Source organism: Callithrix jacchus, chromosome 4 (genome assembly GCF_049354715.1).
Source record: "Callithrix jacchus isolate 240 chromosome 4, calJac240_pri, whole genome shotgun sequence".
NCBI classification, from domain to species: domain Eukaryota; kingdom Metazoa; phylum Chordata; class Mammalia; order Primates; family Cebidae; genus Callithrix; species Callithrix jacchus.
In genome coordinates, this window is record NC_133505.1 from 8,393,762 (window position 1) to 8,419,037 (window position 25,276).

At 38.5% G+C, this 25,276-nt stretch overlaps 1 long non-coding RNA gene across 1 annotated transcript; it reads left to right on the forward strand.

Annotated features, from left to right (window-relative positions):
* The first annotated feature begins 2,286 nt into the window (after positions 1-2,286).
* Positions 2,287-24,167, forward strand: LOC144582013 (uncharacterized). The gene is made up of 3 exons (XR_013533660.1): positions 2,287-3,248; positions 8,224-8,386; positions 17,521-24,167. It is a non-coding gene; the product is annotated as an uncharacterized LOC144582013 (long non-coding RNA).
* The last annotated feature ends 1,109 nt before the right edge of the window (positions 24,168-25,276 follow it).

The following is a 25,276-nucleotide window of genomic DNA, read 5'->3' on the forward strand; positions in this document are numbered from 1 at the left end:
CTACCTGGGGCAGATGGGCTTTGAGGACCTCCTGTTCAAGTCTTCATGGTAAAATACCTCTGCCCTCCCATTGTACCTCCAAACCATCTATCCACATGCCAGAACCACAGCCCCATCCCTGAGAGGTGCATCTGCTTAGGGTGACCCATTGTGGGCTGTAAGGTTTCTGTGGTGGTTCATTACGTTAGGTATGAACACATACTTTTGGTGTTGTTTGTGCTCCCCAAATTTCTTTTCATTTCTTTTATGACATCTGAATCCAGGAATGAATAAAAGACCATATGCTTTATTCTCCATTGTTAGTAATTACAGTAAGTAGAGGAAGATTCTTAGATTTGTTGATGTCAGGATTTTTCAGTCTCGGCACTACTGCTATGTTGGGTAGTATTGATATTTTGGGCTGGGTAGTTTTTCGTGGTAGTGGGGCTGTTCTGTGCATTATAGGATGTTCGGCAACATCCATGGCCTCTACCCACCAGCTGTACCCGCCTGCAGTTGTGACAACCTGAGATGTCTACAGAAAGTGCCAAATGTTCGCTGGGGGGACAAAGTCATTTGTAGTTGAGAAGTGCTGGCTTATTCTCTTGAGTGGTGCAGGCCCGCCACATCAGCATCATTAGGAGCTTGTTAGAAATGCAAAAGTCTCAGGACCCGCCCCAGGCTCACTGAATAGGAATCTGTGTTTTAACAAAATCCCCGGATGATTTTGTATAAACATGAATATATGGGAAGTGCTTGATTAGAAGTCTGGACATATATATTTCTTAGGCTAAAACAGCACAATTTCAAGGTTCAAAATGTAACTATTGGCCACGCACAGTGCCTCACACCTGTAATCCCAGCACTTTGGGAGGCCGAGGTGAGTGGATCACCTGGGGTCGTGAGTTCAAAACCAGCCTGACCTATATGATGGAACCCTGTCTCTACTAAAAATGCAAAATGTTGGGCAGGCGTGACGGCAGGTGCCTGTAATCCCAGCGACTTGGGAGGCTGAGGCAGGACAATCGCTTGAACCTGGGAGGTGGAGGTTGCAGTGAGCTGAGGTCGTGCCACGGCACTCCAGCCTGGGCAACAGGAGTGAAACTTCATTAAAAAAATGCAATTATGGCAGACTTCTCAGTCTGCAAGCCCATGTATACCTGATAAAATGTATTTAAAGTTAATTGAAAAATTTAAGAAAAATAAAAAGGCATTGACTAATCTAACCAACTCCCCCCTCCTCCAATAATTACCATATTGTTTTAGATTTTGGCCATTTGTTTCATATAAATATAAATTAATAGTACTTTGGAAATATCTCTGTATCTCCTAAGCAAATCCATAAATAGCAATAACAATAATGCTGCAATCTATCAGTTGTATTTATTATGTACTGAGTGCTCTATTAGATTGTTTAATCTTCCTAACAGCAGTGTGAGGTATTAACCTAATTTGACAGACAAAAAACGGATCAGAGAGATGAAACACTTTGCCCTCATCACACATTTCTACAAAGTGAGATCCCAGCACCTAGCCCACGTTCATTCTATCCAACTATTCCGTCTGAACTTCTAAGGAGAGAAAGAAAACGATAAAGAACATTTTCTCCAAACTAATTATGTCTAAACAACATCCACACAGATCCTCAACCCCAGGAATGAGCAGGGGAAAAGAATCACTATTTTTCTTTAAAGCCTTCTTTTGTTCTGTCTTCTTAGGCAGTGCTCTCATTATACCTTGAGAATGTCTGAGTGTAGCCAACAGCTTGAGGTGAAGAATGCTGCTCACCCATTTCCTTCCCTTTGCCCCCACGGAATTAGCATTCAGCAACAACAAAGCCGTGCTGTACATTGTTAAGAAGCATTCTTGGCAAGGATGGTTTTGCCTTTCTTGTTTCTGAGATTTGCCCACTGATTGCTGAAAGTATGTACTGTGAACCTTGATGAGCTAGCCCAAGGGTCTGATGAGTACACACAAACTGTGCAAGAAAGCCAAATGTGACATTTACGTGATTTAATCCGAAACTAATACATCTACGATTCTTTATTTCTTTCATCAGAGAAAGCCTCTGCTTTTGCTTCTGATCCCTTCTTTGCCTGAGCGTCTTCTACTGTATCATCAACCTATTTTTTTATTCAATGTATATTCTACCAGGCGGTATTCTCGCTTCCTTTTACCACCATGGTGACACTGTGTGCTCATGCCTTTATTAAAAATTTATCTTAAATAGATCTAGGAAGTAGTCTTTGAGGCAACGACAATTTTTTCAGTTTTAAATCCACCATAATGTCCAGATGCTGAGAATTTGTGTGCAAATATCATTCCACTATTACTATAAAGGGAAATAAAGCAAAATGTTTAAAATTAGATGGCTGCTATTCCTGTTAGCTGCTTATGCATGGAAAAAGACATTTTATATGCATTCCGTTCTTGCTTTTCAAGTGCACTTGGCACACAGTCTTTTTACAGAGGAAATTTACTTAAGCCTTGATTAGCTTCTGTGATCATCTATTACTGGTGACTCTGAAACTCAGTGTTGCATTTCTAGGAATCCTATGGGAAAAAATCAGAAATACTGACAAAGATTGACATGCATATAATTGTCCTCACATTATTTGTAATAAACACCTAAAAATTATAAAAATGTTCAACAATGGAGGAAGGGTTAAATAGTGGCAGGCTGTTATGGTTGAATAACATGCCTCTCTTAAGAATGATGTTACAAGGAATTTTAGTGGCAGGGAAAGAATTATAATATGTTAATTTTTAAAATTACAAAAATTGTATACAATGTGACTTCTATCTTCGTAGTTATATATATAGCTTGTTAGTTAATTATCTTTAGTTATATGTATATCTATTTATAAAATTTCAAAAATGCCAGATGTTAATAGTGGCTGTATCTGGATGGAGAGTTTATGGGCAATTTCATTCTTTTAAAAGCTTTCCTCTGTTTTCTGCAGTATTTTAGTGAGCATAAAATGCTTTTGAAATCAGAAAGAAAAAATAAATATTTAAATATAAAACTGGATAATTGAATTCTTCCAGGATTTTAGTAATATGATTAAGAGGTCCCCAAGACCTTTCTGTATTTTCTTCTATTTATAAACTCTATTGTTATAGAAACTCCTCTTACCCTGGTACTTTTGTTTTAAAAGAGAGATCAGGACAATTACTCTAGATGAAGGACAGTGACTATTGTCTTCACCCTGGATAATGAAAAATGAATTACATGGAAAGAGGCACAAAGTCAGAGGACATTGTCCCAGGTGTGTTTAAATTAAATAGCTAATTTTTAAAAGGGTCAAATCTGGTGTCTGTAGACGGGTCTGGCAACAGGAAGACTGCAGGGATTTTCTTCATTGTAGTTAAACACAAATGTGCTTAAAAATGCAAAATGTGAGAAGATACTTTTATATAAGAAAATAATTGATGAGTACAATATTTGGGGGAAGAAATACTGAAAGATTGGTACTAGGAAAAGAAAAACCCACAGGATGTTGATCACAAGAAACCCTGCGTTCTAGATTTGACCCTGGCAGTACCAAGACTTGGACATGGCATTTATTTTCTCTTGGCCTTGGGTTCTTCATATATCACATAAAGGTTTCGGATTAAATGCTATCTAAAATCCCCCCTTCCAGTTTATAAAATCTGATCTATTTACCATTTTACATGTTTCTGTAGCAGAGATCAAATTCTGGGAGTTTACATTTCTGAAACTTGGGTCAAGGTCCCAGTCAGTCCTGGTCAGTCCTCAAAAGGAGCAACTGTGGTGCCGGGCGCGGTGGCTCAAGCCTGTAATCCCAGCACTTTGGGAGGCCGAGGCGGGTGGATCACCAGGTCAAGAGATCGAGACCATCCTGGTCAACATGGTGAAACCCTGTCTCTACTAAAAATACAAAAAATTACCTGGGCGTGGTGGCGCGTGCCTGTAATCCCAGCTACTCAGGAGGCTGAGGCAGGAGAATTGCCTGAACCCAGGAGGCGGAGGTTGCGGTGAGCCGAGATTGTGCCATTGCACTCCAGCCTGGGTAACAAGAGCGAAACTCCATCTCAAAAAAAAAAAGAGCAACTGTGTGGACATCTGTGGATCTGTGGCAGCTGGGGGAATTCTTTAGTGGACAGTCAGCTCTGTTATTCTCTCCAGCTAAATGAAGACAAGCAACATGAAAAGTAGGCTTGAACACACAAAATCTCTTCTTGACTTCCACCGAACAGTCTTTTTCATTCGGAACACTATCTTCATATGCGGAACTTGATGCTAATATCAATTTGTAATGAGAACCAGCCAGTAATGATGATAGCTGTTCTCTTTTGTGGATACAGGTATCTGTTAAATGTATCTAATATGCACTTGTATATATGAGTGCATTTATTGAAAGACACTTAAGATAAGCATGAATAAATGTACTTTTTTTTTGAGATGGAATCTCGCTAAGTCGCCAGGCTGAAGTGCAGTGGTGTGATCTGGGCTCACTGCAACCTCTGCTTCCCGGGTTCAAGTGATTCTCCTGCTTCAGCCTCCCGAGTTGCTGGGACTACAGGCATGCAGCACCACATCCAGCTAATTTTTGTATTTTTAGTAGAGACGGGGTTTCGCCATGTTGACCAGGATGCTCTAGATCTCTTGGTCTCATGATCCGCCCCGCCTTGGCCTCCCAAAGGTTGGGATTACAGGCTTGAGCCTGTACTAGTTTTTAAAACAGCTTCATTGAAGCATAACTGACATGGAGCAAGTTACACATATTTTAAATATACAATTTGCTAAGTTTATACACACAGACACACACAAATAAACTCTCACAAAACCAAGTTATTAACCACAATATCAACCCTAAAAGTGTCCTTTTTTTGCAATTCTGCCAACTTGTATGTGGTATCAAGTATGAATCAAATTCTTTGCTTTTTTTTTTTTTTTTTTTTTGCATTGTGGATATCCAATTATTCCAGCACCATTTGTTGTAAAACTATTCTTTCTTCCCTTTGATACATTGTCAAAAATCAGTTACACACATATGTATGGATTATTTCTGAAATCAGGATTTCATTTTGTTGATACAGTTCTCTCTCTTTATGTAAGTACCACATTGCCTTGATTACTGTACATTTACAATAATTCTTAGAATTAGGTAGTCCTCCAAAATTCTTCCTTTCCCCTCTACCTATAGTGGCTATTTTAGCTCTTCTGAATTTTCATTATGAATTGTAGAATAAAATTGTCAGTTTTATGAGAAAGCCTGCTGAGATTTTTATTGAGATCACATTGAATCTCTGTTGATCTGGAGATAATTGACATATTAATGATATTGAGTTTGCTGATTCAGGAACAGCAAATGATTCCATAATAAATGATTCTCATTTATTTAGGTCATTGTAGGTTTATCTCATTTTATATTTTTCAGTGCACTGGTCTTGCATATTTTTTGTCAGATTTATCTGGAAATATTTTGTATTTTTATGCTTATATAAATGGTATTGCTTCTTTTAATTTCAATTTCTGATTATTAATTGCTGGTCTACAAAAATACAATTGATTTTTTTTTTTAGTATTGATCTTGTATCTCATGGTCTTGTTAAATTCAACGTTTAATTCTGGTAGATTTTTGGGTAAATTTCATAGGATTTTTTACCCAGATCATGTCATTTGTGAATAATGATAATTTAACTTCTTCTTAAATGTGGATTTTTATACATCATTTTTCTTATTGTATTACACTGGCTAGAACCCCTACTAATGATGAGTAGACGTAGCGAGAGCAGACATCTTTTCTGCTCATGACATGGACACCATATGCTTCAGATGTTGCTCTGCCCTGTTTGTCAGCCTGACCCCAACATCCCAACCTTCTGTGCACAATCTCATACCAGTCTTTGTCCATCTGCACCCCACAGGGTTGCTTCTCAAAATCCTCTTGGCACAGACACTGTATACCCTCGGTGGCACACAACCCTCCCAATGAGTGAGCTCCGGGCACCTTGACTCCTTCTGTGCTCTCATTCAGCAGCTCTGTCCCCTTTAGTTTGGAGAGGATATGTTGTTCTTCTGTCCGTCTGTTTTACCTGCTTGCCCACTACCTGTGGGCCAGCTCTGGTCCAGGCAATCCAGTGAACTTCTCTGCCATGAAGTGAGCTGCGAGCACAGCTCTCCAAGGAAGCCATAATCCAGCCCCGAGGAGAGCGCCCCTTTCCCAGTCTGACCCTCTCTGAGTGCCGCTCATCGAACTTAGATTTTTCATTAGCATTTTCAGTGCATCTTTATCATGACCCCAAATTACGGTTAATTATTCTTTATGTCAAACTTTCTGTTTTTCACGTACTATGTGTTTTCTGCCTCTTAGACTCCAACCGGCACATTACTTTAAAAAAATTATTGAAGTATAATTAACAAAGAAAAAACTGTACATATTTAAAGTACACAATTTGATGTTTCGACATTTGTATACTCCCATAAAATACAATCAAGATAACCAACATATTCATCATCCCCCAAATGTTTCCTGGTGTTAAATGGTATTTAGGGGATATGTAAAGAGAAATCGAGCTTGGGATATGTTTACTTTGGCTTCATTAGGATAGGTTTACATGGTTCACAGTCACTTTGATGGATGGGTAAGACTGCCAGTCATCCTGGTTTAGGAATGGCTTCTGCAATTAATTCTGTTGCCTACTGCTCTTGTAAGCATCTTGATAGGAAGTGCCTGGGCCATGTGAACATATCCTATAGTACTGAGCAGGGACCTATGTAGGTAATAGAGGAAAAAGAAGGTTCAGAATATATAAGTAAACAGAGCTGAACCTTGTTTGTGGAAAAGTGTTCTAAATCCTGCACGAATATGAACAGAGATTTGAATGAGGTTTTCCTGAGTTATCAACAAAACTTTTAATAAAGTTACTAATAATACATTATTGAATAAGAAGCTAAAAATTATTGTTAAACAATCAGTAATATAAAGAAAATAAATGTTTGTTAGCTATGCTCAAGGATAGTCTAAATTTCCTATCTAGTCTTCTTTCTTTGGAGACAGGGTCTTGCTCTGTCACCCAGTCTGGGGTGCAGTGGCATGATCATGGCTCACTGCAGCTTCTACCTCCTGGGCGCAAGTGATCCTCCCACCTCAGCCTCCCAAGTAGCTGGGACTCCAGGCATGTGCCACCTTGCCTGGCTAGTGTGTGTGTGTGTGTGTGTGTGTGTGTGTGTGTGTGTAGAGATGGGTTTTCACCATGTTGCCCAGGCTGGTCTCAAACTCCTGGGCTCAAGCAATTCTCTCAACTCAGCTTCACAAAGTGCTGGGATTTCAGGCATGAGTCACCATGCCCAGCCATTTCTTTGGAGAAAATATTGCAAAATTATTGTTTGTAAAGAAATGATTAAAGGGCCTAAAGCCAAAAATGTGGGAACAATGTATTGTAGAGGTCGGTCTGACATGTTATTAATAAAATGTTTACTTTCCTTGAGTTTTAATGTTTGTGGTAATGATGGATGGGGTGATGTTCCTATACGCTAAATTCATCAGTTCCCTTTGTGAATATCTTCTGTTGTCAAATATTTCTTCTTTATATCGTCTCAGAATTGTGCTTACTGCTATTTAAGCCTTCTTCATCTCACTGCACAATGAGAACCTCTGGTCAGCATTGACTATATATTTTATATGGTCAATGTCTGTGATGACTGCATTTCACAAGTAAAAATAAAACATAGCTTTTTCATAGTTTGCACCTTTATGGTTTTATAGAATATGATATTTAAACTCTTATAAAAGTGTCTAATTATTGGCATTTACTTATATACTTCAAGAATTACCTTTATTATTTAAAAAGTACATAAAAATTTAGTACATATTTTAAGTCGGTATTTCATGTACATACAAATATATTTGTGAAAATCATACTGGAAAATTGAGGACAGTGTTATTTAGAGTGTTATTTGTCTGATCTTCCATGATTGTTTTAAGTTTTTGGTTTTTTTTTTGCATTGAAAATTTAGCATCAAAATTGGTGGCTTTAGACATATTTTAGGTTAAAGACAAAGTTTACAAATTCTCTAATGTATTGTGTCTCGAGAAGTGTTTAACACAGCGGAAGATCATAAATAGGGTTGTACTGTATTTTATTCACCTATAAGGCAAATGTATTGTTTTCTGACATTTACGTTTTCCTTTTATTTTTCATGAGCATCTTTTTACCTTAAACAGATTTATTTTCTTCTTTTCTCTATTCATTTGTCTTTTTTTCTTTTCATAGTCAGATTAACTCAATCCCAAGACAAGGAACTCTTTGATGATGGACTAGAGGAAAGGGTTAAAGAATGGTTTAGAACTAATTTAAGAAAGAACAATCTGATTCCCGCTTGGAGGAGGACACAGGAGCTGAATCAGATGGGGCTGTGATGCCTGGGGAGGAAATTGTGAGTACTTGCTCCTGATTGAGTATCATTATCCCCCTGTTGTCTAGAAAGATGATTGTCATAATTAGCCACAAATGTCATAGGCAACTATAATTTACCTTTTCCTGTAACAACTGATAGTTTACCTTTTCAATGCCTTCTTTTATCTACTCACCATGGGGCTTTCCCCATCCCTCCATAACAATCAAATATAGAACAAAATATATTCCTTAAAGTATGCGTCCATCAATGTATACTTACGGTAATAATGTGACTATTCATTTTTAAAGAGTCATTTAATGGCTACTCTCCCACATTTCAGACTCCTTTAAAATTAAAGTTCCTATAAGAAACAAAGTAGAAACCATGAGGTTACATAATAGGAATGCTGGTGGAGTCCTCAGAGATATTTTAGGACCATTTCTTATTAATCTTATTTCTAAATACAGTATAAAGGGATGTTATTAATTGTGTTGTCTAACGCCTTTGAAATGCCATATTCATTTCCTTTGGATTTATTTGTAGTGTAATTTCTTAAATTCCATTTTAAATTTATGATGGTAATTCAGAGGAAGTATATATTTGTATTCTATTATAGAGTAGTTACAGTTTCTATTCTATTTTTAATACAAATAGTCTATTTTTAATAGAAATACAATAGTTTGTAGTCTATTTTTAGTAAGTTACTTAGTAAGAACTAGCTCTTGAGTTGAATTTTAAAAAAAGAATAAAAATCACAATATTTTATAAAGCATTATATAATTATGAAGAATTTTTAACTATCACGTACCTTTGCTAGATAATAACCAAATAATAACCATATACACTGAATGGCTTTCAAATTAAAGTAGCTCAAGTGCTCTTCTTAAAAACTGTTTCACCGTTTCAGACTTCATAGTATATTTATCTATTTATTTAGAGACAGATTTTTACTCTGTCACTCAGGCTGGAGTGCAGTGGTGTGATCTCAGCTCACTGCAACCTCTGCTTGCTGGGTTCAAGTGAGTCTCCTGCCTCCGACTCCCAAGTAGCTGGGACTACAGGCACAAACCACCACGCCTTGCTAATTTTTGTATTTTTTAAGTAGAGATTGGGTTTTGCCATGTTGGCCAGGCTGGCCTTGAACTCCTGACCTCAAGTGATCTGCCTGCCTCAGCCTCCCAAAGTGTTGGGGTTACAGGTGTGAGCCACCATGCACGGCTTCATACTATATTTTATATTAATAAGTTTATTACATATTTTCAAGTAACACTACAAAATAATCTTTACAATAGGAATTAAATGAAAACAAATTAGTGACATAAATAGCTAGTAAATCCAGGGCAAAGATAAATGTTCCCCAAACCGAGGAGAGACGGGACTAACATCGTAAATTTTGTTTTTTTTTTTGAGATGGAGTTTCGCTCCTGTTACCCAGGCTGGAGTGCAATGGCGCGATCTCGGCTCACCGCAACCTCCGCCTCCTGGGTTCAGGCAATTCTCCTGCCTCAGCCTCCCGAGTAGCTGGGATTACAGGCACGCGCCACCATGCCCAGCTAATTTTTGTATTTTTAGTAGAGACGGGGTTTCACCATGTTGACCAGGATGGTCTCTGTCTGTTGACTTCGTGATCCACCCGCCTCGGCCTCCCAAAGTGCTGGGATTACAGGCTTGAGCCACTGCACCCGGCCAAATTATATGTTTTTGTTTGAATATAGCTACTGCCTTAACATTTTTGTTTCTTTTATTACTACAATTTTAAAACGAACGGTCGACATCTGATGTCTCCCTGTCTGCCTTACATCCTAATGGCCTGCGTTTGTTCTGCGTGTCCTCAGGAGACATCGTGCTAGATGTCCTTGATAAATTATTTCTACAATATACAATGACCGTTTGCTCAATGTTCGTTCTCCGTGACATCTCTGCAAATTTAAAATTGTTGACCACACCCTCCTACTTGCAAGAAGTGGCTTTTGTGGTATCCATTTTGAGTTGTCTTCCACCTGAATTACTCCTTCGCTCACTGCTATAGATTTTCCATTTTTCTAACTGGGCCCAGTTTTCACGCACTCTTTTCCTTCTTCTTTAGGGAATGTCTATTTTCTAGGCTTCGACGATCATGTCTGTGTGGATAAAATTATGATAACTAACATTTTTCCATCTCCCGACTTGGCTTCTTGAATCTCCTAGAGTTGAGGAATGAAAGAAAAATAACGAGATTAAGAATTTTTTTTTGAGATCATGAAACAATCTAGTCATAGAGTTAAAAATATGGAAATAACTAGAATTATGAAGATTCTATCAGTAAAGTTCTTGTTTGATTTTTCAATAATTTTGCTCTCGTTTGAAAGATGATGCATTTTTCTTTTCAATTTTTAGGTTTAATTCTTTGTTTCTTTAATTTTAGAGTTGGTTCTTGTGTTGTTGCATATTTTTTAATTAGCGGGCAATAAAGTACATACTATATCTATTTTCATGCAATTAGAATAATTTAATCAAACAGGTTCCTTTAAGCAAAGGTACGTAGGTTTTTTAGGCTATGGAAAAATTAAATTACTGAATACACTTAAAGTCCTGTTAGTGGCACTGGAGAAAGGCTGTTATTTTAAAGCCGCTTGCTGATTTTGCTGGCAGTTATAATGAAATATAGTATGTTTTATTTATAAAGTGCTTTTCACCTATACATTCAGAGTGTCTGGATTTCAAGTGATACCCGGGGTATGTCGGTTGATAACTTCTGATGAACACATTTGCATAGTGTTCATGCTTATTGATTACCGGGGTCACAATGACCAAATTCACTGCATGGGTTCAAAATATCATAGGATTACTCAATAAAGTCTTGAAATTTTTTCCTACCATATTATTCTTGTTTAAAGACAGGATTTGGGATAAACAAACAAACAAAAGCCAAAGACTTCTGTGTGAAAGACCTAAACTAGGATCTTGCGTACTGAAAAAAATGTAACTATAAAAGAATGACACAAATCTCCTTATATGATTATGGAATTAGTCTCATTATTTTAAAATCATACCATCATACCACAACTATTCTCGTCACCACAAAAGAGCAAAGAATAATTTACTGTCTAAAGATTGATTACACTAATGAAAAAATATTTCCCTGTCTCCTCTTAGTCATTACAAGACATTACATTTAAAAAAATGCCACGGTAACCTCTGCACAACAGAAAGCAGGAAGAACTATTACAGCCGGATCACAGGAAGATGTGATTTTGCTTCAAAAAATAGAATTAGCAGCAGTTTAGCTATAATGGGAGTTTCTCCTCCCATGAGCAGTTGCTGTAGAAAACATCATCCAGTCACAGTACAAACGATTCCTCAAGCAACTGCTGCAAAATATCCCCCGACCATTCATCCTGAAGGTGGTACCTCAGCTTCTAGATCACTTGGAACCGGATCAGCTCACACCCAGTCTCTCACAAGTGTTCAGTCCATAAACGTGCTTGACTGAAGTGAATATGCCCCTAGTGGGGTCTTTTAATTCCTCTGGTCTTACCGAGGGTTAGAAGTCTTTTGTTTTTAACTTGCCATGTTGTTAGAACATCATGGATACATCATGTTCATCTGCTCAAAATTACGAGAGGCTTTCTCAAGCTCTACCACGCTTTGTAACTAAATGTAGAAATTAATTTAATGTAATTTTTTATTTAAGCAATTAAGTAAAACTTTTTTAAATTAAAAAAGAAAAGAAAACCTCCACAGTTGTTTCTGAGTAGTGAGAGCATATTCTGAGGAGGCTGATTTTCTCTCCCAATCTCATCTTGTTCATATTCTTTCCCTTTTTCTTCTCCACCAATTTCCATCTTTTCTAAGGCAGTTAGGCAGTGACTAGCAATCCGTTTGTCCATACCCTGGATAGTTCAATACAGTGAAACAACATGGAATTCAATAAGAAATACTGCCAATGTCACATGTCCTCTGCTCTGTGTCTTAGGCTGTGGACCGCTGGCTGCTCGTTTTGGTTTTGTAATTTGAAAGACAGCTCTAGAAAAACACTTTCTTCTTTTGTATCTCATTTTCTAAATTGAAAATATTTACATATCCACATATGGCATTCAACATACGTGGGAACTATATTTGATGGTAAAGAAAATTTTATACAAAATATTTGGTAGAAGTAAGCAAATATAATCTTAGCATCATATTAAGAGCGTACTTTGCATAATAGGCAGAGCACATGGACCATTACACATGATCAAATATTTGCTGTAAAAACATTTTAGAATAGAGAATCAGTGTTACTATAAACGTTTAAAGTACCGCTACGTTGGAAATTAAAGTAACCTACTTGAATTTTTTTTTTTTTTTTTTTGAGACGGAGTCTCGCTCTTGTTACCCAGGCTGGAGTGCAATGGCGCGATCTCGGCTCACCGCAACCTCCGCCTCCTGGGTTCAGGCAATTCTCCTGCCTCAGCCTCCTGAGTAGCTGGGATTACAGGCACGCACCACCATGCCCAGCTAATTTTTTGTATTTTTAGTAGAGACGGGGTTTCACCATGTTGACCAGGATGGTCTCAATCTCTTGACCTCATGATCTACCCGCCTCGGCCTCCCAAAGTGCTGGGATTACAGGCATGAGCCACCGCGCCTGGCCCACTTGAATAATTTTATTCCAACTATTACTATCAAACTTATTTAAATAGTTCTGTTCAAACTATTTCTATTCCTAGCCAAACTATGAGTAAATTGCAGCACTGTAAGTTACCAAATGTCGTAAGACTTACAAAAATATCACCATACTCGTATTCTTACTAAGCTCATTCTTCTAGGATCCAGCAGCTGCCACGACATACAGTAAATATTACGACAAATCTATTGGGAAGTGTTTTCGATTATAGCATGGAAGAAAATAATTTCTGCGTGACGAAAAATAAATAAAAAATAAAGGGCAAAAAAATAAGATATGAAAAGTAAATGCTTTCACAAAAGATCTAAATTATCTAAAGGATGATGTAAGATGTTCCATATTATGCTTAGTTGATATTTGCACTAACGCTTTTGAATTTAGTTTTATTTTCCTATAAGATGTCTCTCTGATATCATAGGTAAAATAAAAAAGCAAAGACAAACAAAAAACAAAACCCCAACATCCTAAGAAATCAATTTAATTTTGTTTTTAAAGCTTTAATATTTGGGATTTATGCTCTCTTCTTCAATTCTGTTCCAAAGTGATAAAAGCTTAAAGGGGCAACATCTTTATTTTCCCCTCCCCCAAATCTTAGACTGATTATGTTGTTATTAACAGTTACTTGGTTAAAGATATATACCAGTTTTCCTTTTCTTTTTCTTTAAAATAAAGCAGGTTACTCAACCTCATATTACATATGAAAAGACAAACAATCTTGGGCAGGTCTGCTCCACTATTACAGATGTAAAGCAGACCCAAAGCACACCAAGGAAATATAATGTCACTCAAAGGAAATTAAATTAAGAGTAATTTAACCTAAGAAATAAAAGAAAAACAAAAATAAGGATATAAAATGCATACCCCCAAAAAACCTATATACTTGCTATAAATAAAAGATAGCAGGAAGTTTTCTAATGATGAACTGGAAAAGTGAAATATGGACAGTTTTATAGTTTACAGAATTTATATGTTTAAAAAATAGGCTGATCAAAAGGTAATTACTCTGTGTACGAGTCTGAGAAAGAAATTCTTACAAGGTTCCTCTTTAAGAGAATGCTGTAAAGAACAATATCCACAATGATATTTCTATAGCTGAAGAGTTTGAAGGGTATATTTTTTAAAAAGTTTATATTAAATATTTAAGGTTTAAAAATTATAATTGTTTATACCAATGTACTACAGGTAAATTAATACGTGAATATGATAAATATATATATATGAAATATATAAATATATCAAAACATATATCATATTTTCTTAGAGCATTATAGCTAAGTAGAGAATAGAAAGGTAAACATATTTTCTATGAAAGTACAAGGTATAGGTACCATGAATCAACAATGACTTGGCCAGACACGGTGGCTCATGTCTGTAATCCCAGCACTTTGGGAGGCTGAGGTGGATGAATCACTTGAGGTCAGGGGTTCAAGACCAGCCTGGCCAACATGATGAAACCTCCCAGCTACTGGGGAGGCTGAGGGAGAAGAATTGCTTGAACCCAGGAGGCGGAGGTTGCAGTGAGCCAAGATTATGCCACTGCACTCCAGCCTGGGAGACGCAGAGATACTCCAACTCAAGACAACAAAAAAATGACTTTAAGTAGACACCTGGCCATGTCATTTGTCTCTAAGAAGAGGGGCTCAGGGGCACTGATCTAAAAGAAAGTTATCATTTTTGGCAAACTATCCATAACATACAGCTGGTTTGTCATTTACAATCTTATGCAGTAGGTTAGGTCATTTAGTTTTCTCGGCATGTATTTTGCAATCAATTCTTCTCTGCAGAAGAGTGGCCTGCTTTTCAAGATGAACCACTCCAAATGTGCTTTCCTGGGACCAAAAAATGACCAAAGGGCATGATTACTTGGTCTGCACATATAATTTTTTAAAGCTATATACCCTCTGCTGGAGAACTTTAGGGTTGGTTCTTTTATTGGTATATCCAAAATTACATTCTGAGAAACTTCTTGTCTCTTCCCTAAAGGACTGAGAGACTTGGTATTCATTACATATTCTGTTAGGCAGACACCTCAGCTTTCCTAAGGGCATGTTAGTCCATCTCTGCTTAGATGGCTACAAGGCATATAGATAGTTCCAGCTTAAGGCAGAACATAGAATAGCTGCCCTCCAGGTAGCCGTTAAGGAGTACTTAGGTCCCTGCTGCTCTGATTTTTTTTTTTTTTTTTTTGAGACGGAGTTTTGCTCTTGTTACCCAGGCTGGAGTGCAATGGCATGATCTCGGCTCACCGCAACCTCCACCTCCTGGGTTCAGGCAATTCTCCTGCCTCAGCCTCCCGAGTAGCTGGGACTACAGGCACGCGCCACCATGCCCAGCTAATTTTTGTATTTTTAGTAGAGACGGGGTTTCATCATGTTGAACAGGATGGTCTCGATCTGTTGACTTCGTGATCCACCCGCCTCAGCCTCCCAAAATGCTTGGATTACAGGCATGAGCCACTGTGCCCGGCCTTGCTCTGATTTTATGAAAAAGTCAGTTGAACAAAACTATATTTATACACACACACACACACACACACACACACACACACACACACGATCACTAGAAGGACATGTAGTCCAACAAGAAGATGCATTAACTGACTGAAAATTGCTGTTGGCCCTCAAACAATTGCCTTTAGTGAATTACTTCTTTGGTGCAGTGACCCCAGCCTGCATTGAGTGACTTTATAGGAAACAGCGTAGGAAAGACGTTGCCACATTGAATGTAGGAGTGTTGTTGAGTTTGTCACATCACTTATTATAATCTTTTTGAGGACCCACAGGAGAAAAGTCTCTCAGATTTCAAAGGTAGAAATGCCTGTCCTTGACCACGTTTTACCCCCTCAATCATGCTACAAATAATGTATCTGACTGGGCACTTCTGAATCCTAGACTTCGTGGCTCTGTTCCCCAAGGCCTTCCTTGCCCTGGATCCCAGAAAAGGTAGCATCAGTATGTGAGCGTCTCTAGCAGGCTTCCAGATCTGCACGCATTCTGCGTGTTCACTTCAATCTTCACTTCCACAAAGCTCTTCCGTTGTCATTTTTTCTCGATTCCATTTGTCACGATTTTAGTTTTGATTCTATCTTTCCTTAGTATATTGCATGGATTTTAAAAGCTGCTTTCAATAATTTATGGATGTGAGCATGAGAATCTTGAGAGCAGTCAAGTCTTTGGCCTTTCACAGTTACATGTCCCCTGAGCCTGGGAGCCCCTGTGTTCTGCGAGCTGCCCCCATATACAGTTAGACCTCCCTCAAAACTTGCTCACTGTTCTCACCACAGGGTTTTTCTGTGCAGATAAAATGGTGTTACCACCTTCCCCAGGGAGGACTTGTGCTTTGTGCTTGAAGCATATCAATTTTAATATAAAATTTAAGCCTTCTTGGAGGTATGAGATTCTGTGAGCTTGATGTTTCTGATGACTCATATTGTTACTCAGTGTCTTCAGTGATTTAGTAAAAGATCTGAACTCTTCTCTGAAATGAACATACTCATTTAATAAAAAAATGAAATGTTTATGTAATTGTTTTAATAAGAGTTGACAGTAAAGCAGAAATCCTGAGAAATGCTGGTACTAAACATTGTCAGTAAATTCATTTCTCCTTTGTCTGAAAATATTTCTTACTTAAATGGCACATCTGAAGTACAATATATGCTGTGAGTTCCTTTAGCACTCACATTTTTAGAATAACTAAGATGAATACAGGAAGATCATTTCTATCAGGTTATCATTCCTTCACTCATCCATTTTCCGACAGTCAGGAACTCCCCTGGCCCCTGTATGATTTCACTACCGGGAATACCATGGTAAGTGTACAAAAATGCCCTTGCAGAACTTATGCTCTAGTTAGGGGAGGCCGAGAACCGATGAATGAACTAATGAACAACCAAATGAGAAGGTTTCAGGTAGTTGTGGATACACTGAGTAGAAAGAAAGGTGATCATGTAGAGTAGTGCTTTGGTTAGAGGGGTCAAGGCAGGCGTCTGATCTTTGATAGCAAACTGGAATGATGAGAGGGACCCAGACATGCAAGGAAATGAAGAAGAAACTTTGAAAGCAGAAGGAACAAATCATGCAAAGATTCTTGGATGGGAGAAAGTTTGTGTTCTCAGGGTCCAGGGGAAGCCCAGCACAACCTGAGCCGGGAACGTCAAAAGAGGTGAGCTAGGAGGGTGAGAGACAGGAGGCAGGCCACTTGAGGTCTCTGGCTGTACATATCTATTCTTTCGGCCCCTAGAGCAAGTCATCTAACCTGTCTAGGCCGCAGTTTCCCCTTCTTTAAAATAAAGGGGATAGAACTATCTCCTAGGCTTGCTTGTGAAGATTTAGTGTGTTAATCAATGTTAGGCCCTTGGAAGAATGTCTGGCACTTAAATACATAATAATATAGTAAGAACTATATGTGTTATCTATTAGTACTATGTATTTATGTACTTTCTCCCTAGCTAACAATTTATTGCTCTGATAGATTTTTAAAGCTAGAATAGGTCTTGGAAATCATATTAAATCTTGACATTTTACAGACGAGACTTTATCTTGGAGAGGTCAAACGATTGACACAAGTTCCCAAAACTGGTAAGTAAATGTTTAGACTAGAATCTTGGTTTCTTGACTCTCAGGCCAAGAGCTTTCTACTATTAAATAGTGTTGGCCTTTAACTATCAACCTAATGGCTTAGAATTATTTTCCTTAGTATTTGCCTTACATAATTATATTTACAGTAGTATTATTGAAGCTGTATTTTTTGGTAGAGACTGAGATAGTTACCACACTGGTAGTGAATTTACAAGCTAATGATTTACTGATAACTGAAAGATATTTGGAAGTAATTAGAATTCTGCCGTGTGGTCTGTAACAGCATTTGCCCACAGTAAAAACAGCAATATAGGCTATTATTTAAGATTATTCTATGTTATCTAATAAATTACAGACGCAAATATCCCATTAGTCGCTTTAGCTTTTGTACCTTTTGAATAGGATGAATATAGGAAAATTATTCGATGACATTTTTCATTCATTTATTTCAACAACTACTCTGTACCCTGTACTAATCTAGAAACTAGTCACACCACTGTGAACAGCATGGAAGTATTTCCTCTCGTGGAACTTACACTCTGGTCAGGGGAAGCCGACAATGAACACATGACTGAATTAATACATCACTAAAAGGGGTCATTTCAGGGTGATCCCTCAAACATTTTAAAATTGGGAAATCAGGCAATCAGTGATCTGTCTATCCCCTAGATAGTAACGGTATAACTAAAATCAGAAGCGTGAGCCATGCTTTCAGTGATTAGCTCATTTAAACAACTTACTCTTCTCAGCCTCAGTTCTTTAATCCAGCTCTACCACCCACCAATAAATGAGTTCATGGGTTATGTAAATTAAAATGTCCTTATGCACATGATGTTATTGAATAGTCCGGTTAAATTAATATGTAGCAAAAAGAATGCTAAAATTATTTTACCTAAAAGGTATTATTTGGTGTCTCAGGTTAGTTGCAGATTTTAACTTGCTTCTTTCAACAACCTTATAGGTTTTCCCAGACATAGGAAAACTGGTTCCTGGAATAATATTTATTTATTTATTTATTTATTTCATTTGCTACTCTATAGAGAGTCTCTTACCCACAGAAGTTTTGTTCCCTAGGTTCATCTGTATGCCACTGTGAACTCATGTAGCACAGAAGCAGTGCTTAGCTTACAGAAGTTTATTTCACTGTTCTTGAAGCTGAAAAGTTGCACTTAATGGTACTCCCTTGAGTTCTGGCCCAATTTGGTTGCAAGGAGTAAACAAAAGAGGTGCATTTTTCTCTTTCCCTGAGCACAGACCTGGATCCAGTCCATCCTGGGAAGGAGATGAGATTTCCTCATGGCGCCCTCTGGGCTTCCTTTCGCACTTCTGACTGCCCATGGCACTGTTCTCTTTAGGCTTCAAGACAGATTTTTTTCTTCTAGTAAGAGCTATGTGTCCTCTATTCTTTGTTCCATCTTATCAAAATAATACCAAAGTTGATCATTGAGTAAACAGTATGGATATTTGATTTCTCAGAATGCCAAATAGATGTATCACAGTCTCAAAATGATTTTTTTGTTGTTGTTCAAGTATCAGTTTTTAGGGGCCAAGAACTTCCTCAGAGTTACCTTCCTTTGCTTCTTCACAATACCCTCTGCTCGGTTAGAGCTGACACTGACTGGGCCCTAGATGTTCATAGAATGTTCTTGCTTCTAACTTTGAGATGGAATGTGGGAGTTAAAATCTATGAGATTTAACTCAGGGCAAGCTTAGTTCCTTTAAAAGAAAAAAAAGGCTGAAAAAATAAAGCAGTGTTAATTGATTAGTTTGGGTTCACCCTGCTGTTGGTATTTGCTTTATTCTCTATATCGTCCTTGTACACTTCGTTGTTCCTCTAGAGAAATATGCTACGTGAAGTCCTAGCATAAGCGAAAAGCAAACGGAAGCAGTGAGTTTGTCCCACACCACTGTCAAGACAGTGCAGAGGTCTGCAGGCTGCCAGAAATAGATGTGGGTTATAATATGTTCAACTCCATTGCTCATATTTTTTCATTTCCTCTTCCCAGCTGAATAAATGGGGGGGAGGGGAGAGAAAAATATTACTACCATAAAAAGTACATTTTCCCCCCTATGTTCGATTATGAAGGGACATCTATAAACGTGGGCATGAAGCCCAGAGGAAAGGAGATATTGCCGAAATGTTGTCTGATAGTCACTTTAGTTTCCAAATAAATATAGTTTGAAAATACATTGAGGACGTAGAAGCAGAAATATTGACATATGGTATGTGGTATTTGGCTGAGTTTATGGATGAGGAATGAGCTTGCTTCAAGGAGCTTTGCTGGTAATTGTGTAGTCCAGGAAGGGAACGGCAATCAGTCATGAAACACAGAAATTTAGGAAGCTATGGAACCTTACTGATCACGTGGAAGAATTTACCTGGTAATTAAAACACTGAGATAAAACTACTGAAAATTATGACTGAAATTAATGCCATCATTTAGAAACAGCTAAACTATTCAGTTTCAGCTTTTGCAATTTCCAGAATTTTCCGGGCTCCAGGGTGCCGTGGCAAAACCAGATCTTTCTCTGGTCAGTATCTGCAGTTGAAATCCTATCTCCAGGCTGCCTGCGTAGCGCGTGGCACTTGTTTGTTCATTGTGATTTTACCTTCAAAGCATATGTCACGAATGCTTAAGTGTGTTTAATATTATAAGGCACATATGCTTAATGTGGAGATCAGAATTTGCATGTACATGATTGAAGTAGTATTTACCTGAAAAAAGTGAGTTTTGAGGCGATAGCATGGTTTATTAGAATGCACATTAGATTGGAATTTGGAAACTTAGTTTTCATTTCTCCTTTTGCCATTTGGTTTTATGAGTTGTGACATTCCTTTTTGGATTTCGTTGTGTAGATCTCTAAAATGGAAAGGGTTGTCTAGTTGATATCTAGGGTTCTTTTCTTTTCTAAATGTCCAATAAATTCCACTGGCCAATTATCTGGATAAGGAATTCATTTTTTTTTAATCCCAAGGGAATCAGCTAAAATATATACAAAATAATATAAAAAGTAAAGAAAAATATTGAAATCATTTTTTTGCACTTATTTTTAGCTGATCCCGTGATAACTGTGGATGTGTCTGTGTTTGCGATTTTGGGATCAGGAAGAAAGATGCCACCCTTCCACTGAAGGCACATTAGTGACAGTTCCCTGAGGGGCCATCATCATTTAGTCCTTCTGTAGCCACCTACATCATCAGAAAACAAGACGGCACACTCCAATGAGGATAATAAATAGAGATCAGTAAGCTAGCTAGAGGTCAAGGGGCTAGTTAGAAACTGTAGTCCGAGTGCCGGGTAACCCATAGGCAATGGCAAAGATTCCTTTGGGACCAGTGAGAGCTAGGAGATCTTAGCACCTTTGGGCCTGCAGGAGCAAAGAGAGAAAGTAGATACTGAAATCTGTAAAGATCAGCAGCTTGCTTGTAGCTATAGAAGAGAATCTCCATCCGCAGCTCTGGGCTGGGTAGAGAAAGCCGGCCACTTTCCGGTAGGGAGGGAATCAGAAGAGAGAATAAGTTCACGAACCTCCTTCTCTCCAGACTCTCTCACCTTTTGCTGCAGCCAACCATTCGCTAAACTCAAGTGGAAGCTAGAGGCCAGGGGAGCCGGGTAGACGTAGTCTGGTTAAGTTCAGCCCGTAAAGGCCCAGATCTTGACAGAAAAGAATTGGGTGGTTCTGGAAGGGCAAATAGAAAGCATCAAGTACATTCATAATTTTATGCTGTGGAAATGTTTTTCCATCCTATAAAAAGCAGTTATAAATTTTCAATAGACGTTTAGAATGACTCTTGGCACGATTAACTTAAATGGAAAAGCAAACTGAGACAACTGCTTTGACCTAGGCTTCGGTATCTGTTTTCATATTGCTACGACGAGAATGCTGTTGCTGGGACCCCAACGGACTGTATCACTGACTTGTTCAAACTGTTTCAACAGATACGTGACCAACCTCTAGGTTCAGGGTCTATGTGTATGCATTGCTGGATTCAGTTTACTGTGTGTGAGACTGAAAACATTTGCATCTAAATTTATGAGAGATATTTGTGTGTAGTTTTCTTTCTTTCTTTCTTTGGAACTACTTTTAACAAGTTTTTAGTATCAGAACAATACTAGCCTCACCAAATTACTTAGGAAGTGCTCCCTTTACTTTTATTTTCTGAAAGAGATGGTATAAAATTGACATTAGGCTGGGTGCAGTGACTCATGCTTGTAATCCCAGCACTTTGGGAGGCCAAGATAGGTGGATTACTTGAGGTCAGGAATTTGAGATCAGCCTGGCCAACATGGTGAAACCCTGTCTCTACTAAAAAAATACAAAAAATTATGTGGATGTGGCGGCGCATGCCTATAATCCTAGCTATTTGGGAGGCTGAGGCAGGGGAAGAGCTTAAATCTGGGAGGTGGAGGCTGCAGTAAGCAGAGATTGTGCCACTGGACTCCAGCCTGGGCAAAAGAACGAGACTCTGCCTCAGGGGGAAAAAAAAAAAAGACATTATTCTTTAAATGTTTGGTAGAATTCTTCAGTAAAAACATATGGAACTGAATTTTTTTTCAAGAAATTTTATATCATAACTGCAATTTCATTAATGGTTAAAGGACTATTCATATTATTTCTTCTTGGATGAGTTTGTCCTTTTCAACTTTTATTGTAGATTCAAGGGGTAGATATACCAGTTGGCTACCTGGGTATATTGCATGATTCAGTGGTTTGGAGTATAAATGATCCCACTGTCCGAGTACTGAGAATAGCACCCAGTGGTATTTCAACGCTTGCCCCCGCCTCTGTTTCCACCCCCCAGGAGTCCCCAGTGTCTGTCCTTGCCATCTTTATGTCCCTGAGTACCCAATATTTAGCTTCCACTTACAAGTGAGAACACACAGTATTTAGGTTTCTTTTCCTGTGTTAATTTACTTAATACAGTGGCCTCTAGCTGCATCCATGTTGCTTCAAAGGACATGATCACGTTCTCTTTTATGGCTCTGTAGTATTCCATGGTGTCTATGCCCCGCATTTTCTTCATCCAATCTGTTCATGGGCACCTAGGTTGAGTCCATGCCTCTGCTATTACAAATAGTGCTACAATGAACACTTGTACTTTTGGTAGAACTATTTGTTTTCTTTTGGATATATACCCTGTAACGGAATTTCTGGGTCAAGTGGGAGTTCTTGTTTTGAGTTTTCTGAGAAATCTCTAAACTACTTTCCACAGTGGCTGAACTAATTTACATTCCCACCAACACCGTATAAGTTTTCCCTTATCTTTGCAACCTTGCCATCCTCTGCTGTTTTTTTGGCTTTACAATAGTAGCCATTCTGGTGTGAGATGGTATCTCATTGTGGTTTTGATTTGCATTTCTCTGGTGATTAGTGATAATGAGCATTTTTTCATCTCTTTGTTGGCAACTTGTGTGTCTTCTTTTAAGAAGCATCTGTTCATATCCGCTGCCCATTTTTTAAGTCAGGTTGTTTTTCACTTGTTAATTTAAACTTCTTATAGACTAGATATTAGACCTTTGTCAGATGCATGCTTTACATATATTTGCTTCCTTTCTGTAGGTCATCTCTTCACTCTGTTGATCGTTTCTTTTGCTGAGCAGAAGCTATTTAGTTTCATTGGGTCCCACTTATCAATTTTTTGTTTTCATTATAATTGCTTTTGATAACTTGTAAATTCTTTCCCAAGGCCCATGTTCATAATTTTTCTAGGTTTCTTATAGTTTGAGGTCTGACAGTTAAATCTTTACTCCATCTTGAGTTAATTTTTGGCATATAGTGCATGTATATGTAAATTTTGTGTATGATAAAAAGTAGGGGTCCACTTTCATTCTTTTGCATATGGGTAGCCAGCTATCTTAGCACCATTTATTGAATAGACATTCCTTTCCCCTTTGCTTTTTTAAAATCAGCTTTGTTGAAGATTAGATGGCTGCAGGTGTGTGCCTTTATTTCTGGGTTCTCTGTTTTGTTTCATTTGTCTATGTGTCTATTTTTGTAGCAGTACTGTGCTGTTTTGGTTACTATAGCCTTATTGCAGGGGTCCCCAGTCTGACAACAGATGCCCATTTGTGGCCTGTTAGGAACCGGGCTGTGCAGCAGGAGGTGAGCAGCAGGTAAGCATTACCACCTGAGCTCCACCCCCTATCAAATCAGCGGGGGCATTAGATTCTCATAGGAGCCCAAACCCTATCGTGAACTGTGCATACGAGGGATCTAGGTTGCGCTCTCCTTGTGTGAATCTAACTAATGCCTGATGATCTGAGGTGGAACAGTATCATCCTGAAGCAACCCGCCCATTCGTCTTCCACACAACCACTCACTGGTGCCAGAAACGTTGGGGACCTGCTGCCTTATAGTTCGAAGTTAGGTAACGTGGTGCCTCTGGCTTTGTTCTTTTTGCTTAGGATTGCTTTGGCTATTCTTTGACTCTTCCCTTTCTACTTTCTCATTTTTTTTCTAGTTTCTTGACAAAGGAGTTTTGATTATTGATTTCAGGCCTTGCCTTGTTTCCATTTAGTGCTATAGAGATCCACTTTGGCTGCATTCCACGAATTTTGATATGTCGTGTTTTAATTTTTATTTTGCTTTATGTATTTTTTTATTTCCTTTGAGACTTCATTTTTGACCCGTGGATCTTTCTTTTATTTTTCTTTTTGCTCTGTTGCCCAGGCTGGAGTGCAGTGGCATGATCTTAGCTCACTGCAACCTCCACCTCCTGGGTTGAAGTGATCCTCCTGCCTCAGCCTCCCGAATAGCTGGGATTACAGGCATGCACCACCATGCCCAGCTAAGTTTTTAAACTGTTTTAGTAGAAACGGGGTTTCGTCATGTTGGCCAGGATGATCTTACACTCCTCACTTCAAGTGATCCACCCACCTTGGCCTACCAAAGTGCTGAGATTGCAGGTGTGAGCCACCATTTAGAAGTGTATTGTTTAATTTACATATTTTTAGAGACTTTCTTTTTTTTTTTTTTTTTTGAGACGGAGTTTCGCTCTTGTTACCCAGGCTGGAGTGCGATGGCGCGATCTCGGCTCACTGCAACCTCCGCCTCCTGGGTTCAGGCAATTCTCCTGCCTCAGCCTCCTGAGTAGCTGGGATTGCAGGCACATGTTACCATGCCCAGCTAATTTTTTGTATTTTTAGTAGAGACGGGGTTTCACCATGTTGACCGGGATGGTCTCGATCTCTCGACCTTGTGATCCACCCCTCTCGGCCTCCCAAAGTGCTGGGATTACAGGCTTGAGCCACCGCGCCCGGCCGAGACGTTCTTTTTTTACATTATTGATTTCTGGTTTCCTTCTGTTACAGAGAACGCACTGCGTATAATTTTAATACTTTTAAGTTTGTTCAACTTTCTTCTATGGATCGGGCTATGCTGTATCTTTGCGAATGCTGCGTGGACACATGAAAAAATGTATTTTGCCATTGTGTTCTGTATGTGTCATTTAAGTAATGTTGGTTGTTATTCAGACCCTCCATATTTTTGCCGATTTTCTGCCTGGTAGTTCTATCAGTTTCTGAGAGAGGGGCGTTGAAGTCCCTAACTATAATTGTGGATTTGTTTATTTCTCCTTTCAGCTCTGTGAGTTTTGGCTTCCTGTGTTTTGAGGCTCTGTTGTTTGGTGCCTACCTATTTAGGATTATTACGTGTTCCTCATTCATTGAGATTTTATACTCATGGGATGTCCTATGTCCCTCT